This window comes from Oncorhynchus nerka, linkage group LG7 (genome assembly GCF_034236695.1).
Source record: "Oncorhynchus nerka isolate Pitt River linkage group LG7, Oner_Uvic_2.0, whole genome shotgun sequence".
Classification (NCBI taxonomy): Eukaryota; Metazoa; Chordata; class Actinopteri; order Salmoniformes; family Salmonidae; genus Oncorhynchus; species Oncorhynchus nerka.
In genome coordinates, this window is record NC_088402.1 from 13834784 (window position 1) to 13854475 (window position 19692).

Consider the following 19692-nt stretch of genomic DNA (forward strand, 5'->3'; position numbering starts at 1 on the left):
TTTCTCAACTTCGGAATATTTTAGATACTGATTAACACAATAGTTAAGTATGTAATTATTGTGTTATTTGTAAACTCAGGTTCCTTTGATCTAATATTAGGTTTTGGTTGAAGATATTTTTTTTTTATTTCACCTTTATTTAACCAGGTAGGCCAGTTGAGAACAAGTTCTCATTTACAACTGTGACGTGGCCAAGATAGAGCAAAGCAGTGCAACACAAACAACAAAGAGTTACACATGGAATAAACACAATATACAGTCAATAACACAATAGAAAAGTATATATACTGTCACGTTCTGACCTTTATTCTTTTGTTATGTCTTTGTTTTAGTATGGTCAGGACGTGAGTTGTCTATGTTCGTTTTTCTATGTTGTGTTTTGCGTTTGGCCTGGTATGGTTCTCAATCAGAGGCAGGTGTCGTTAGTGGTCTCTGATTGAGAATCAGACTTCGTTAGCCTTTTCCCACCTGTGTTTCGTGGGTGATTGTTTTCTGTTTGTTGTTTGCATCTGCACCAGACAGAACTGTTTCGGTTTTGTTCACTTTGTTGTTTTTGTTCAGTGTTCTATTACGTTATTAAAAATATGGACACTTACCACGCTGCGCATTGGTCCTCACCTTCTTCCACCGACGACCGTTACATATACAGTGTGTGCAAATGTAGTAAGATTAGGGAGGTAAGGCAATAAATAGGCCAGAGTGGCGAAATAATTACAATCTAGCAATTAATTAATGGAGTGATAGATGTGCAGAAGATGAATGTGCAAGTAGATATACTGGGGTGCAAAAGAGCAAAAAAATAAATAACACTATGGGGATGAGGTAGTTGGATGGGCTATTTACAGATGGGCTATGTTTTTTTATTTTTTTATTTTTTATTTTTTTAACCTTTATTTTACTAGGCAAGTCAGATAAGAACAAATTCTTATTTTCAATGACGGCCTAGGAACAGTGGGTTAACTGCCTGTTCAGGGGCAGAACGATAGATTTGTACCTTGTCAGCTAGGGGATTCGAACTTGCAACCTTTCGGTTACTAGTCCAACGCTCTAACCACTAGGTGCAAGGATCGATAAGCTGCTCTGACAGCTGATGCTTAAAGTTAGTGAGGGAGATATAAGTCTCCAGCTTCAGTGATTTTTGCAATTGGTTCCAGTCATTGGCAGCAGAGAACTGGAAGGAAAGACGACCAAAGGAGGAGTTGGCTTTGGGGGTGACCAGTGAAATATATCTTCTGGAGCGTGTGCTACGGGTGGGTGCTGCTATGGTGACCAGTGAGCTGAGATAAGGTGGGGCTTTACCTAGCAAAGACTTATTGATGACCTGGAGCCAGTGGGTTTGGTGACGAATATTAAGCGAGGACCAGCCAAAGAGAGCATACAGTCGTATTGGTGGGTAGTATATGGGGCTTTGGTGACAAAACGAATGGCACTGTGATAGACTTGCATCCAATTTGCTGAGTAGAGTGTTATTTTATAAATGACATCACCGAAGTCAAGGATCGGTAGGATAGTCAGTTTTATGAGGGTATGATTGGCAGCATGAGTGAAGGATGCTTTGTTGCGAAATAGGAAGCCGATTCTAGATTTAATTTTGGATTGGAGATGCTTAATGTGAGTCTGCAAGAAGAGTTTCCAGTCTAACCAGACACCTAGGAATTTGTAGTTGTCCACATATTCTAAGTCAGAACCGTCTAGAGTAGTGATGCTAGATGGGCGGGCAGCGATCGGTTGAAGAGCATGCATCTGATAACATTCGGTATCAAAAATATACAAAAATAGAGGAAATCAGAAATGGGGGAAATACTTTTTCACAGCACTGTTTATATGCTTTAGGTTATCACAGTTATCACAGTTATCACTGTTACCATGGTGAGGTTATCCCAGTTATCACTGTTGTCACTGTTACCGCTGTGAGGTTATCACAGTTATCACCGTTATCACTGTTACCACGGTGAGGTTATCACAGTTGTCACTGTTACCGCTGTGAGGTTATCACAGTTATCACAGCAATCGCTGTGAGGTTATCACAGTTGTCACTGTTACTGCTGTGAGGTTATCACAGTTGTTACTGTTACTGCTGTGAGGTTATCACAGTTGTCACTGTTACCGCTGTGAGGTTATCACAGTTATCACTGTTACCGCGGTGAGGTTATCACAGTTATCACAGTTATCACTGTTACCGCGGTGAGGTTATCACAGTTATCACTGTTACCGCGGTGAGGTTATCACAGTTTTATGGAGAGGAGATAGGAGTTTAGATGGGTTTTCAATCTTGAAAATGTACCTGGAATATTACTAAGCCATATCACAGAGTTCAGTACCCCTGTCACGATCGTTTGTACAAACGGATCAAGGCGCAACGAATGTTGAGTTCCACATAATTTATTAATGGTGAAACTTAACAAAAACAATAAACAATAAACGAACAACGAACCGTGACTACAGAGGTGCTACATACACTTACTCAAAATACAAAAATTCAATATCCCACAAACACAGGTGGGAACAAGCACTACTTAAATATGATCCCCAATTAGAGACAACAATTACCAGCTGCCTCTAATTGGGAATCATACAAATCACCAACAAAGAAAAATTAAACTAGAACACCACATAGAAATAATAACCTAGAACCCACATAGAAATAATGACCTAGAAAAAACCCAATCACGCCCTGACCTACTACACCATAGAGAAACAATGGCTCTCTATGGTCAGGGCGTGACAACCCCACTGTACCAAAACACAGGGCATTTTTTATTTTTTTATTTCACCTTTATTTAACCAGGTAGGCTAGTTGAGAACAGGTTCTCATTTGCAACTGCGACCTGGCCAAGATAAAGCAAAGCAGTGTGAACAGACAACACAGAGTTACACATGGAGTAAACAATTAACAAGTCAATAACACAGTAGAAAAAAAAAATGGGCAGTCTATATACAATGTGTGCAAAAGGCATGAGGAGGTAGGCGAATAATACAATTTTGCAGATTAACACTGGGGTGATAAATGATCAGATGGTCATGTACAGGTAGAGATATTGGTGTGCAAAAGAGCAGAAAAGTAAGTAAATAAATAAAAAAAAACAGTATAAAAACAGTATGGGAATGAGGTAGGTGAAAATGGGTGGGCTATTTACCAATAGACTATGTACAGCTGCAGCGATCGGTTAGCTGCTCGGATAGCTGATGTTTGAAGTTGGTGAGGGAGATAAAAGTCTCCAACTTCAGCGATTTTTGCAGTTCGTTCCAGTCACAGGCAGCAGAGTACTGGAACGAAAGGCGGCTAAATGAGGTGTTGGCTTTAGGGATGATCAGTGAGATACACCTGCTGGAGCGTGTGCTACGGATGGGTGTTGCCATCGTGACCAGTGAACTGAGATAAGGCGGAGCTTTACCTAGCATGGACTTGTAGATGACCTGGAGCCAGTGGGTCTGGCGACGAATATGTAGCGAGGGCCAGCCGACTAGAGCATACGGCTGTACCTGTACAAAAACACAGGGCATAATGCTATACCTGTACCAAAACACAGGGCATAAGGCTCACTGTACCAAAAACAGGGCATAATGCTATACCTGTACAAGAACACAGGGCATAAGGCTCACTGTACCAAAAACAGGGCATAATGCTATACCTGTACCAAAACACAGGGCATAAGGCTGTACCTGTACAAGAACACAGGGCATAAGGCTCACTGTACCAAAAACAGGGCATAATGCTATACCTGTACCAAAACACAGGGCATAAGGCTCAGTGTACCATAACACAGGGCATAAGGCTGTATTTCCTTAGCTATTGTGACCCCTTCTGGCCATAGTGAGTATGTTGTAGAATGTAGGGGGAGATCCTTGTGGTGTTTCACCATTCCTGTCCACCATGTCTCATTCCAGACATGGTTCATCTGAAAGTAATGAACACGTTGTGAAGTTTGCATATATTTTAGCTCTGTTCCTCTCTCAACTCTCATCCCTGGTGTTGCAAGAGCCACGGTGTACCAACTGAGTACCACTTTCCTTATCCGTTCTTCTCTCCTCAATTCTCTCTCTCTCTCTCTCTCTCTCTCTCTCTCTCTCTCTCTCTCTCTCTCTCTCTCTCTCTCTCTCTCTCTCTCTCTCTCTCTCTCTCTCTCTCTCGGACTATACTATACTGGAATATACCGTACTGTACTATACTCGACTGGACCATACTCTACTGGACCATACTCTGCTGGACCATACTCTACTGGACCATACTCTGCTGGACTATACTCTACTGGACTATACTCTACTGGACTATACCCTACTGGACTATACTCTACTGGACCATACTCTGCTGGACTATACTCTGCTGGACTATACTCTGCTGGACTATACTCTACTGGACTATACCCTACTGGACTATACTCTACTGGACTATACCCTACTGGACTATACTCTGCTGGACTATACTCTACTGGACTATACCCTACTGGACTATACTCTACTGGACTATACCCTACTGGACTATACTCTGCTGGACTATACTCTGCTGGACTATACTCTACTGGACTATACTCTACTGGACTATACCCTACTGGACTATACTCTGCTGGACTATACTCTACTGGACTATACTCTACTCTACTGGACTATACTATGCTGGACAGGAGGTGATGCTCAAAAGTTTACCACATTGTTGCGAGAATGCCAAGAGTGTGCAAAGCTGTCATTAAGACAAAGGGTGGCTATTTGAAGAATCTCAAATATAAAATATATGTTTAACACTTTTTTGGTTACTATATAATTCCATATGTGTTATTTCATAGTTTTGATGTCTTCACTATTATTCTACAATGTATAAAATAGTTTTTTAAAAATAAAGAAAAACATTTGAATGAGTAGGTGTTCTAAAACTTTTGACCGGTAGTGTATGTTTACAAGATGTGTGTGCTTAATCTGCCCGGACAAGCAACGTCTGCGGCTGACACAGCTGCTGACACACTCCACTGCGAGAGAGGGAGGTGGAAGGGAGAACAACAAAGGATAGGGGAGAGCGAGGGTGAAGGGGAAAGAGAAGGAGAAGGAGATTCCAAGGGGGCTGGGAGGGCCACCATACACTATAAATTTGCTCCTGGAGGTTGTGGTCCGGGGCTTGGTGCCTACGAAAAACCCAGCAGCCTGCTGCCTCAGAATAACCTCCTCAATAATCCTCCATAACTCAGGAACCATGCCTCGTGTAGACACAGATCTCAAACTGGACTTTACGGATGTCCTGATCAGACCCAAGTGAACCAGTCTGAAGAGAAGGTCATAGGTAGGCTGGAGAGGGTTGGGGGACTGGGGAACTGGGAGTAGGGGACTGGGGGTATGGGACAGGAGGCTGGGGGTAGGAGACAGGGGGTAGGGTATAGGGGGTAGGAGACTGGGGGTAGGGGACTGGGGTAGGAGACTCGGGGTAGGGGACAGGGGTAAGGGACAGAGGGTAGGGGATAGCGGGTAGGAGACTGGGGTTAGGGAACTGGGAGTAGGGGACTGGGGGTAGGGGGCTGGGAGTAGGAGACAGGGGTAGGGGATAGGGGGTAGGAGACTGGGGGTAGGGGACTGGGGTTGGAGACTGGGGGTAGGAGACTGGGGGTAGGGGACAGGGAGTAGGGGACAGGGGGTAGGAGACTGAGGGTAGGGGACTGGGGGTAGGGGACTGGGGGAAGGGGACAAGGGGGTAGGAGACTGGGGGTGGGACACTGGGGGAAGGGGACAAGGGGGTAGGAAACTGGGGGTAGGGGACTGGGGGTATGGGACAGGGGATAGGGGACAGGGGTAGGAGACAAAGGGTAGGGGATTGGGGGTAGGGGACAGGGGGTAGGAGACAGGGGGTAGGGCACTGGGGGTAGGGGACAAGGGGGTAGGAGACAGGGGTAGGAGACTGGGGGTAGGGGACGGGGGTAGGGGACTGGGGGTAGGGGACTAGGGGTAGGGGACAAGGGGGTAAGAGACTGGGTGTAGGGGACAGGGGGTAGGGACAAGGGGATAGGGGACATGGGGTAGGGGACAGGGGGTAGGGGACTGGGGGTAGGGGACAAGGGGGTAGGGGACAGGGTGTAGGGGACTGGGGGTAGGAGACTGGGGGTAGGGGACTGGGGGTAGGAGTCTGGGGGTAGGGGACTGGGGGTAGGGGACTGGGGGTAGGGGACAAGGGGGTAGGGGACAGGGGGTAGGGGACTTGGGGTATTAGACTGGGGGTAGGAGTCTGGGGGTAGGAGACTGGGGGTAGGGGACAAGGGGGTGGGGAACAGGGGTTAGGGGACTGGGGTTATGGGACAGGGGGTAGGGGACTGGGGGTAGGGGACAAGGGATAGGGGACTGGGGGTAGGAGTCTGGGGGTAGGATCTGGGGGTAGGGAACAAGGGGTAGGAGTCTGGGGGTAGGGGACAGGGGTAGGAGACTGGGGTAGGAGACAGGGGTAGGAGCCTGGGGGTAGGGAACAAGGGGTAGGAGTCTGGGGGTAGGGGACAGGGGTAGGAGACTGGGGTAGGAGACAGGGGGTAGGAGCCTGGGGTAGGAGACAGGGGGTAGGGGACTGGGGGTGGGGGACTAGGGGTAGGGGACAGGGGTAGGGCTCTGGGGGTAGGGGACAAGGGGGTAAGAGACTGGGTTGACTGAGTAAGGTTTTATATTTTACTGACTGAGTAAGGTTTTATATTTTACTGACTGAGTAAGGTTTTATATTTTACTGACTGAGTAAGGTTTTATATTTTACTGACTGAGTAAGGTTTTATATTTTACTGACTGAGGTTTTATATTTTACTGACTGAGTAAGGTTTTATATTTTACTGACTGAGTAAGGTTTTATATTTTACTGACTGAGTAAGGTTTTATATTTTACTGACTGAGGTTTTATATTTTACTGACTGAGTAAGGTTTTATATTTTACTGACTGAGGTTTTATATTTTACTGACTGAGTAAGGTTTTATATTTTACTGACTGAGGTTTTATATTTTACTGACTGAGTAAGGTTTTATATTTTACTGACTGAGGTTTTATATTTTACTGACTGAGGTTTTATATTTTACTGACTTGAGGTTTTATATTTTACTGACTGAGTAAGGTTTTATATTTTACTGACTTGAGGTTTTATATTTTACTGACTTGAGGTTTTATATTTTACTGACTTGAGGTTTTATATTTTACTGACTGAGTAAGGTTTTATATTTTACTGACTGAGGTTTTATATTTTACTGACTTGAGGTTTTATATTTTACTGACTGAGTAAGGTTTTATATTTTACTGACTTGAGGTTTTATATTTTACTGACTGAGGTTTTATATTTTACTGACTGAGGTTTTATATTTTACTGACTGAGGTTTTATATTTTACTGAGGTTTTATATTTTACTGACTGAGTAAGGTTTTATATTTTACTGACTGAGTAAGGTTTTATATTTTACTGACTGAGTAAGGTTTTATATTTTACTGACTGAGGTTTTATATTTTACTGACTGAGGTTTTATATTTTACTGACTGAGTAAGGTTTTATATTTTACTGACTGAGGTTTTATATTTTACTGACTGAGGTTTTATATTTTACTGTAAGGTTTTATATTTTACTGACTGAGTAAGTTTTATATTTTTATATTTTACTGACTGAGTAAGGTTTTATTTATAGGTTTTATTTACTGACTGAGTTTTATATTTTACTGAGGTTTTATATTTTACTGACTGAGTAAGGTTTTATATTTTACTGACTGACTGACTGAGTAAGGTTTTATATTTTACTGACTGAGGTTTTATATTTTACTGATTTTACTGACTGAGTAAGGTTTTATATTTTACTGACTGTTTTATATTTTACTGAGGTTTTATATTTTACTGACTGAGGTTTTATATTTTACTGACTGAGTAAGGTTTTATATTTTACTGACTGAGTAAGGTTTTATATTTTACTGACTGAGGTTTTATATTTTACTGACTGAGGTTTTATATTTTACTGACTGAGGTTTTATATTTTACTGACTGAGGTTTTATATTTTTTACTAAGGTTTTATATTTTACTGACTGAGGTTTTATATTTTACTGACTGAGGTTTTATATTTTACTGACTGAGGTTTTATATTTTACTGACTGAGGTTTTATATTTTACTGACTGAGTAAGGTTTTATATTTTACTGACTTGAGGTTTTATATTTTACTGACTTGAGGTTTTATATTTTACTGACTGAGGTTTTATATTTTACTGACTGAGGTTTTATATTTTACTGACTGAGTAAGGTTTTATATTTTACTGACTGAGGTTTTATATTTTACTGACTGAGGTTTTATATTTTACTGACTGAGTAAGGTTTTATATTTTACTGACTGGTTTTATATTTTTACTTATATTTTACTGACTGAGGTTTTACTGACTGTAAGGTTTTATATTTTACTGACTGAGGTTTTATATTTTACTGACTGAGGTTTTATATTTTACTGACTGAGTAAGGTTTTATATTTTACTGACTGAGGTTTTATATTTTACTGACTGAGTAAGGTTTTATATTTTACTGACTGAGTAAGGTTTTATATTTTACTGACTGAGTAAGGTTTTATATTTTACTGACTGAGGTTTTATATTTTACTGACTGAGGTTTTATATTTTATATTTTACTGACTGAGGTTTTATATTTTACTGACTGAGTAAGGTTTTATATTTTACTGACTGAGTAAGGTTTTATATTTTACTGACTGAGGTTTTATATTTTACTGACTGAGGTTTTATATTTTACTGACTGAGTAAGGTTTTATATTTTACTGACTGAGTAAGGTTTTATATTTTACTGACTGAGTAAGGTTTTATATTTTACTGACTGAGTAAGGTTTATATTTTACTGACTGAGGTTTTATATTTTACTGACTGAGTAAGGTTTTATATTTTACTGACTGAGGTTTTATATTTTACTGAGTAAGGTTTTATACTGAGTGAGGTTTTATATTTTACTGACTGAGGTTTTATATTTTACTGACTGAGGTTTTATATTTTACTGACTGAGGTTTTATATTTTACTGACTGAGGTTTTATATTTTACTGAAGGTTTTATATTTTACTGACTGAGGTTTATATTTTACTGACTGAGGTTTTATATTTTACTGACTGAGTTTTATATTTTACTGAAGGTTTTATATTTTACTGACTGAGTAAGGTTTTATATTTTACTGACTGAGGTTTTATATTTTACTGACTGAGGTTTTATATTTTACTGACTGAGTAAGGTTTTATATTTTACTGACTGAGTAAGGTTTTATATTTTACTGACTGAGTAAGGTTTTATATTTTACTGACTGAGGTTTTATATTTTACTGACTGAGTAAGGTTTTATATTTTACTGACTGAGGTTTTATATTTTACTGACTGAGGTTTTATATTTTACTGACTGAGTAAGGTTTATATTTTACTGACTTGAGGTTTTATATTTTACTGACTGAGTGAGGTTTTATATTTTACTGACTGAGTAAGGTTTTATATTTTACTGACTGAGTAAGGTTTTATATTTTACTGACTGAGTAAGGTTTTATATTTTACTGACTGAGTAAGGTTTTATATTTTACTGACTGAGTAAGGTTTTATATTTTACTGACTGAGTAAGGTTTTATATTTTACTGACTGAGGTTTTATATTTTACTGACTGAGTAAGGTTTTATATTTTACTGACTGAGTAAGGTTTTATATTTTACTGACTGAGGTTTTATATTTTTATATTTTACTGACTGAGTAAGGTTTTATATTTTACTGACTGAGGTTTTATATTTTACTGACTGAGGTTTTATATTTTACTGACTGAGTAAGGTTTTATATTTTACTGACTGAGGTTTTATATTTTACTGACTGAGGTTTTATATTTTACTGACTGAGTAAGGTTTTATATTTTACTGACTGAGTAAGGTTTTATATTTTTTACTGAGGTTTTATATTTTACTGACTGAGGTTTTATATTTTACTGACTGACTGAGTAAGGTTTTATATTTTACTGACTGAGTAAGGTTTTATATTTTTGACTGTTTTATATTTTACTGACTGAGGTTTTATATTTTTGACTGAGGTTTTATATTTTACTGACTTAGGTTTTATATTTTACTGACTGAGTAAGGTTTTATATTTTACTGACTGAGGTTTTATATTTTTTTAAGGTTTTATATTTTACTGAGGTTTTATATTTTACTGACTGAGTAAGGTTTTATATTTTACTGACTAGAGGTTTTATATTTTACTGACTGAGGTTTTATATTTTACTGACTGAGGTTTTATATTTTACTGACTGAGGTTTTATATTTTACTGACTTGAGGTTTTATATTTTACTGACTGAGTAAGGTTTTATATTTTACTGACTTGAGGTTTTATATTTTACTGACTGAGTAAGGTTTTATATTTTACTGACTGAGGTTTTATATTTTACTGACTGAGGTTTTATATTTTTTTATATTTTACTGACTGAGGTTTTATATTTTACTTATTTTACTGACTGAGGGTTTTATATTTTACTGACTGAGGTTTTATATTTTACTGACTGAGTAAGGTTTTATATTTTACTGACTGAGGTTTTATATTTTACTGACTGAGTAAGGTTTTATATTTTACTGACTGAGGTTTTATATTTTACTGACTGAGGTTTTATATTTTACTGACTGAGGTTTTATATTTTACTGACTGAGTAAGGTTTTATATTTTACTGACTGAGTAAGGTTTTATATTTTACTGACTGAGAGGTTTTATATTTTACTGACTGTTTTATATTTTACTGAGGTTTTATATTTTACTGACTGAGTAAGGTTTTATATTTTACTGACTGAGTAAGGTTTTATATTTTACTGACTGAGTAAGGTTTTATATTTTACTGACTGAGTAAGGTTTTATATTTTACTGACTGAGGTTTTATATTTTACTGACTGAGAGGTTTTATATTTTACTGACTGACTGAGGTTTTATATTTTACTGACTGAGTAAGGTTTTATATTTTACTGGCTGAGGTTTTATATTTTAATGACTGAGTAAGGTTTTATATTTTACTGACTGAGGTTTTATATTTTACTGACTTGAGGTTTTATATTTTACTGACTGAGGTTTTATATTTTACTGACTGAGGTTTTATATTTTACTGACTGAGTAAGGTTTTATATTTTACTGACTGAGGTTTTATATTTTACTGACTGAGTAAGGTTTTATATTTTACTGACTGAGGTTTTATATTTTACTGACTGAGGTTTTATATTTTACTGACTGAGTTTTATATTTTACTGAAGGTTTTATATTTTACTGACTGAGGTTTTATATTTTACTGACTGAGTAAGGTTTTATATTTTACTGACTGAGTAAGGTTTTATATTTTACTGACTGAGGTTTTATATTTTACTGACTTGAGGTTTTATATTTTACTGACTGAGTAAGGTTTTATATTTTACTGACTTGAGGTTTTATATTTTACTGACTGAGGTTTTATATTTTACTGACTGAGGTTTTATATTTTACTGACTGAGTAAGGTTTTATATTTTACTGACTGAGGTTTTATATTTTACTGGTTTTATATTTTACTGACTGAGGTTTTATATTTTACTGACTGAGGTTTTATATTTTACTGACTGAGTTTTATATTTTTATATTTTACTGACTGATTAAGGTTTTATATTTTACTGACTGAGGTTTTATATTTTACTGACTGAGTAAGGTTTTATATTTTACTGACTGAGTAAGGTTTTATATTTTACTGACTGAGTAAGGTTTTATATTTTACTGACTGAGTAAGGTTTTATATTTTACTGACTGAGTAAGGTTTTATATTTTACTGACTGAGGTTTTATATTTTACTGAAGGTTTTATATTTTACTGACTGAGTAAGGTTTTATATTTTACTGACTGAGTAAGGTTTTATATTTTACTGACTATTTTTGATATTTTACTGACTGAGGTTTTATATTTTACTGACTTGAGGTTTTATATTTTACTGACTGAGTAAGGTTTTATATTTTACTGACTTGAGGTTTTATATTTTACTGACTTGAGGTTTTATATTTTACTGACTGAGTAAGGTTTTATATTTTACTGACTGAGTAAGGTTTTATATTTTACTGACTGAGGTTTTATATTTTACTGACTGAGAGGTTTTATATTTTACTGACTGAGGTTTTATATTTTACTGACTGAGGTTTTATATTTTACTGACTGAGGTTTTATATTTTACTGACTGAGGTTTTATATTTTACTGACTGTTTTATATTTTACTGACTGAGTGAGGTTTTATATTTTACTGACTGAGGTTTTATATTTTACTGACTGAGTAAGGTTTTATATTTTACTGACTGAGGTTTTATATTTTACTGACTGAGTAAGGTTTTATATTTTACTGACTTGAGGTTTTATATTTTACTGACTGAGTAAGGTTTTATATTTTACTGACTGAGTGAGGTTTTATATTTTACTGACTGAGGTTTTATATTTTACTGACTGAGTAAGGTTTTATATTTTACTGACTGAGGTTTTATATTTTACTGACTGAGTAAGGTTTTATATTTTACTGACTGAGGTTTTATATTTTACTGACTGAGTAAGGTTTTATATTTTACTGACTGAGTAAGGTTTTATATTTTACTGACTGAGGTTTTATATTTTACTGACTGAGGTTTTATATTTTACTGACTGAGGTTTTATATTTTACTGACTATATTTTACTGTAAGGTTTTATATTTTACTGACTGTAAGGTTTTATATTTTACTGACTGAGGTTTTATATTTTACTGACTGAGGTTTTATATTTTACTGACTGAGTAAGGTTTTATATTTTACTGACTGAGTAAGGTTTTATATTTTACTGACTGAGTAAGGTTTTATATTTTACTGACTGAGTAAGGTTTTATATTTTACTGACTGAGTTTTATATTTTAAGGTTTTATATTTTACTGGCTGAGGTGTTATATTTTACTGACTGAGTAAGGTTTTATATTTTACTGACTGAGTGAGGTTTTATATTTTACTGACTGAGTAAGGTTTTATATTTTACTGACTGAGGTTTTTTATAGGTTTTTATTTTACTGACTGAGGTTTTATATTTTACTGACTGAGGTTTTATATTTTACTGACTGAGTGAGGTTTTATATTTTACTGACTGAGGTTTTATATTTTACTGACTGAGGTTTTATATTTTACTGACTGAGTAAGGTTTTATATTTTACTGACTGAGTAAGGTTTTATATTTTACTGACTGAGGTTTTATATTTTACTGACTGAGTAAGGTTTTATATTTTACTGACTGAGGTTTTATATTTTACTGACTGAGTAAGGTTTTATATTTTACTGACTGAGGTTTTATATTTTACTGACTGAGGTTTTATATTTTACTGACTGAGGTTTTATATTTTACTGACTGAGGTTTTATATTTTACTGACTGAGGTTTTATATTTTACTGACTGAGTAAGGTTTTATATTTTACTGACTTGAGGTTTTATATTTTACTGACTGAGGTTTTATATTTTACTGACTGAGGTTTTATATTTTACTGACTGAGTAAGGTTTTATATTTTACTGACTGAGTAAGGTTTTATATTTTACTGACTGAGTAAGGTTTTATATTTTACTGACTTGAGGTTTTATATTTTACTGAGTAAGGTTTTATATTTTACTGACTGAGGTTTTATATTTTACTGACTGAGTAAGGTTTTATATTTTACTGACTGTTTTATATTTTACTGACTGAGAGGTTTTACTGTTTTATATTTTACTGTAAGGTTTTATATTTTACTGACTGAGGTTTTATATTTTACTGACTGAGTAAGGTTTTATATTTTACTGACTGAGTAAGGTTTTATATTTTACTGACTGAGGTTTTATATTTTACTGACTGAGTAAGGTTTTATATTTTACTGACTGAGTAAGGTTTTATATTTTACTGACTGAGGTTTTATATTTTACTGACTGAGTTTTTATATTTTACTGACTGAGGTTTTATATTTTACTGACTTGAGGTTTTATATTTTACTGACTTGAGGTTTTATATTTTACTGACTGAGGTTTTATATTTTACTGACTGAGGTTTTATATTTTACTGAGTAAGGTTTTATATTTTACTGACTGAGTAAGGTTTTATATTTTACTGACTGAGTAAGGTTTTATATTTTACTGACTGAGGTTTTATATTTTACTGACTGTAAGGTTTTATATTTTACTGACTGAGTAAGGTTTTATATTTTACTGACTGAGTAAGGTTTTATATTTTACTGACTGAGTAAGGTTTTATATTTTACTGACTGAGGTTTTATATTTTACTGACTGAGGTTTTATATTTTACTGACTAAGGTTTTATATTTTACTGACTGAGTAAGGTTTTATATTTTACTGAGGTTTTATATTTTACTGACTTGAGGTTTTATATTTTACTGACTGAGGTTTTATATTTTACTGACTTGAGGTTTTATATTTTACTGACTGAGTAAGGTTTTATATTTTACTGACTTGAGGTTTCATATTTTACTGACTGAGTAAGGTTTTATATTTTACTGACTGAGGTTTTATATTTTACTGACTGAGGTTTTATATTTTACTGACTGAGTAAGGTTTTATATTTTACTGACTGAGGTTTTATATTTTACTGACTGAGTAAGGTTTTATATTTTACTGACTGAGGTTTTATATTTTACTGACTGAGGTTTTATATTTTACTGACTGAGTAAGGTTTTATATTTTACTGACTGAGGTTTTATATTTTACTGACTGAGGTTTTATATTTTACTGACTGAGGTTTTATATTTTACTGACTGAGTAAGGTTTTATATTTTACTGACTGAGTAAGGTTTTATATTTTACTGACTGAGGTTTTATATTTTACTGACTGAGGTTTTATATTTTACTGACTGAGGTTTTATATTTTACTGACTGAGGTTTTATATTTTACTGACTGAGGTTTTATATTTTACTGACTGAGTAAGGTTTTATATTTTACTGACTGAGGTTTTATATTTTACTGACTGAGGTTTTATATTTTACTGACTTGAGGTTTTATATTTTACTGACTTGAGGTTTTATATTTTACTGGTTTTATATTTTACTGACTTGAGGTTTTATATTTTACTGACTGAGTAAGGTTTTATATTTTACTGACTGAGGTTTTATATTTTACTGACTGAGTAAGGTTTTATATTTTACTGACTTGAGGTTTTATATTTTACTGACTTGAGGTTTTATATTTTACTGACTGAGGTTTTATATTTTACTGACTGAGTAAGGTTTTATATTTTACTGACTGAGTAAGGTTTTATATTTTTTTAGGTTTTATTTTACTGACTGAGGTAAGGTTTTATATTTTACTGACTGAGTAAGGTTTTATATTTTACTGACTGAGTAAGGTTTTATATTTTACTGACTGAGTAAGGTTTATATAGGTTTTTACTGACTGAGTAAGGTTTTATATTTTACTGACTGACTGAGGTTTTATATTTTACTGACTAAGGTTTTATATTTTACTGACTGAGGTTTTATATTTTACTGACTGGTTTTATATTTTACTGACTGAGTAAGGTTTTATATTTTACTGACTGAGTAAGGTTTTATATTTTACTGACTGAGGTTTTATATTTTACTGACTGAGTAAGGTTTTATATTTTACTGACTGAGTAAGGTTTTATATTTTACTGACTGAGGTTTTATATTTTACTGACTGAGTAAGGTTTTATATTTTTTATATTTTACTGACTGAGGTTTTATATTTTACTGACTGAGTAAGGTTTTATATTTTACTGACTGAGTAAGGTTTTATATTTTACTGACTGAGGTTTTATATTTTACTGACTGAGGTTTTATATTTTACTGACTGAGAGGTTTTATATTTTACTGACTGAGTAAGGTTTTATATTTTACTGACTGAGGTTTTATATTTTACTGACTGAGGTTTTATATTTTACTGACTGAGGTTTTATATTTTACTGACTGAGTAAGGTTTTATATTTTACTGACTGAGTAAGGTTTTATATTTTACTGACTGAGTAAGGTTTTATATTTTACTGACTGAGTAAGGTTTTATATTTTACTGACTGTAAGGTTTTATATTTTTGAGGTTTTATATTTTACTGACTGAGTAAGGTTTTATATTTTACTGACTGAGAGGTTTTATATTTTACTGACTGAGGTTTTATATTTTACTGACTGAGGTTTTATATTTTACTGACTGAGTAAGGTTTTATATTTTACTGACTGAGTAAGGTTTTATATTTTACTGACTGAGTAAGGTTTTATATTTTACTGACTTGAGGTTTTATATTTTACTGACTTGAGGTTTTATATTTTACTGACTGTAGGTTTTATATTTTACTGACTGAGGTTTTATATTTTACTGACTGGTTTTATATTTTACTGACTGAGTAAGGTTTTATATTTTACTGACTGAGGTTTTATATTTTTACTGACTGAGGTTTTATATTTTACTGACTGAGGTTTTATATTTTACTGACTGAGTAAGGTTTTATATTTTACTGACTGAGTGAGGTTTTTTATATTTTACTGACTGAGGTTTTATATTTTACTGACTGTTTTATATTTTACTGACTGAGGTTTTATATTTACTGACTGACTGATTTTACTGACTGAGTAAGGTTTTATATTTTACTGACTAGGAGGAGCTCCTGTTTTCTGTGATTCCAAAACTCAGCGATACAAACACAGGGGCCGGTGTATCCTGGAGAAAGCATGTCCTGTCTTGGTGCTGAAACCGTGACAACGTCTTTGTTTTTGGTTGGCCCCCTTTTATTAAACACTGTCAGTTGGGTTGAGGAGTGGGGGATGTATGGGCTATGTATATTTGTTTGAAATATTATATTACAGAAGTAGCCTACAATATTTTATAGATTATTAATTGGCATCATTTTAAAACTTTAAGCACATTTATTTGCCCATTTCTTGAAGATATTTCAAGGTTTCTTTTCTTTTTTCTTACAGATCTCTAAAACACTGACCATTTGGTTTGCTATTGAGGACAGTGACAGACACTGGGTGCTGTTTTAATACAGCATCTTTACAACAGGAGTTGGTTGTTGGATGGTTCTGGCCTGCTATGGCTATCATGTCTTTCCTTGCCTGCCTTAACAGTTCTTGTGTTGTGTCTCAGTTCTTTCCCCGAGTGACTGGCAGTCAGCCATGCGAATGTCCCCACAGGTCCAGTTTGACCAGAGTCCCACTCCCAGGTGTGTGTTTAACCACTAGGCTTTGTGTTGTGACCAGTAGACAGACAACATTTAATGAACTCCAGCTGACAGAAGACCCATCCCTGGCCCTTCAGTGTGTAGGGGTCAAAGGTGAGAGGTCAGAGTGAGTGACTGTATGTTTGTCTGTCAGCTGGTCACTGTAGATAGATGATGCTACTTCACTGCAGCACCAGGACAACCCCTTTATCCTTACTCAACCTCCATTTTGAGGGCATACAGCCATCTCCAGCATATACAAATATCAGAATAATAATCCATACCATACATTATATTTATTATATAAATATAATCAGTCAAAATAGTAATAATCCATATCGAACATACACATCGAGGTGAAACTTAACCATTGGGTTTGTGGACGTGTTTACGTTTTCTCTGCCTGAGTTGGTTGTCCAGCGTTACGGGCTTCTATTGACCAGACGTCAAACAACAGTTTCAACAAAGGAATCCTGATTGAATTCTGTTCATTTTAAAACCAAAAAGGTGCCAAATTTTTGCCAAGAAAAAACAAAAGTAAAACAACAACATGGCAAAAAAAACAATAAAAACAACAACACATTACTTTTCATTTTGAAACGCTGAAGCTCAAACCAACATTCATTTTATTAGTTGTTTGTGCAAGAAGTAAATAAGCCAATAAAAACAGACAAGGTCAGCTGGGTGTCCTCCTCCAATGAGAAGGCTTGTCAGAAAGTCACATGACACATTCCCTAAACAGACGTCCAATCACGTCTCGAGTGCTACAAAGGAGACCAACACAAGGAAATGGTGGTTGTCAATAGTTACCACAGTCACAAAGTCATAAACCCCACCTATTTCAACAAATTCTCTTCTTAAAATGGGATTTAAACCTAACCATAACCTTAATCACACCGCTAACCTTATGCCTAACCTTAAAGTAAGCTAATTTGTGTTTACATGCATTTGAATCATATAGCCAATTTGTACTTTGTGGCTGTGGTAATTAGTGGAAACCGGAAGAGGTCCTATAGACGGGTAGGTTGTTTAGCAACAAAAAGCACGAGTGCGCAACTATGGGGCAAAACAGACGGGGGTTGGCTTAGATTGTTGATAACATGTAAACTATATTTCGTGCCTATTGTTTTTTGAAAACGTAAATATATTTGCACAATGAGCACTTGCTGTCTCTCAAATACAGTTGTTGGTTAGCTAGCTAGCATTTTTTTTTGCCATATTAGCATAGATGTGACATCAGTCAAAACAAGACCTTGTATCAAGAACAAGTTAAAACTTGCTGAAAAAAGCCACCTACGATTCCCTACATGACATCGTCTTGTTGCTCGCTATCTGGCCATCCAGAACCACCACACATGGACTTCTGTCCCTTTGAAGCCCGTAGTGTTCAGGACGTTGTCAGCTAACCCATCTATTCCGGAAATGGTCAATTAATAAAGAAACCAAAGATCTTTTATACTATAGGACCAAATTGAACACAGAAAAGTGGGTGTGTCCATGAAAAAAATGGCCCTTCTGTTTAGAACCACGGAACCAAGAAACCGCCTCGCGTCTCAACACGTTGGACCCAAGAACGTGCCGGACGCTAGGCGAAATGGAGCAAAGAGTGGAAACACTACGGTTTTTCAACCAGGACATGTGCAAAGAAATGAATCTGAACAGCCTCTCCCATCTCTTTATCCTCTCCTTTTCTTTTTACTCTCTCTGTCTCTCTCTCTCTGTCTCTCTCTCTGTCTCTCTCTCTCTCTCTCACACACACACACACACACACACACACACACACACACACATATCCATGTACCTGTATGTAACTATGCTTCGTCAAACATGTCTATAGTATCAACACACCAGACAGTATAAACTGGGCTGAGGCCAGTACATAACGTGACCTATCATAGTACACATCTATACTACCTATAATAGTACTACCATCATACCACCTCTCACTACACATCTCTACTACCTATCATAGTACTACCATCATACCACCTCTCACTACACATCTCTACTACCTATCATAGTACTACCATCATACCACCTCTCACTACACATCTATACTACCTATCATAGTACTACCATCATACCACCTCTCACTACACATCTATACTACCTATAATAGTACTACCATCATACCACCTCTCACTACACATCTCTACTACCTATCATAGTACTACCATCATACCACCTCTCACTACACATCTCTACTACTGACCTATCATAGTACTACCATCATACCACCTCTCACTACACCACAAGCATCCCAAGAATGTCTCTCCAAGCAAGTACAGTTAAGGTTGCAAATGGAGGGTATATTACTGAAAGCTTTCACATTTGACCAGTAACCTACCAGAATTTTGGTATCTTTCAAGGATTTTATGTCATTTATCACCAGACATCTAGTGGCCCTTTGGGGTATTTCAGATTATCACATGTGTCTGTTATTATCTCTGGCACTCTCGCTGGCCTTATCACATGTGAAATATATTAAATAATAATATAATTTTATTTTTTTAAATATGAAAAAGCTGTAAAACATCATCTTAAATATAA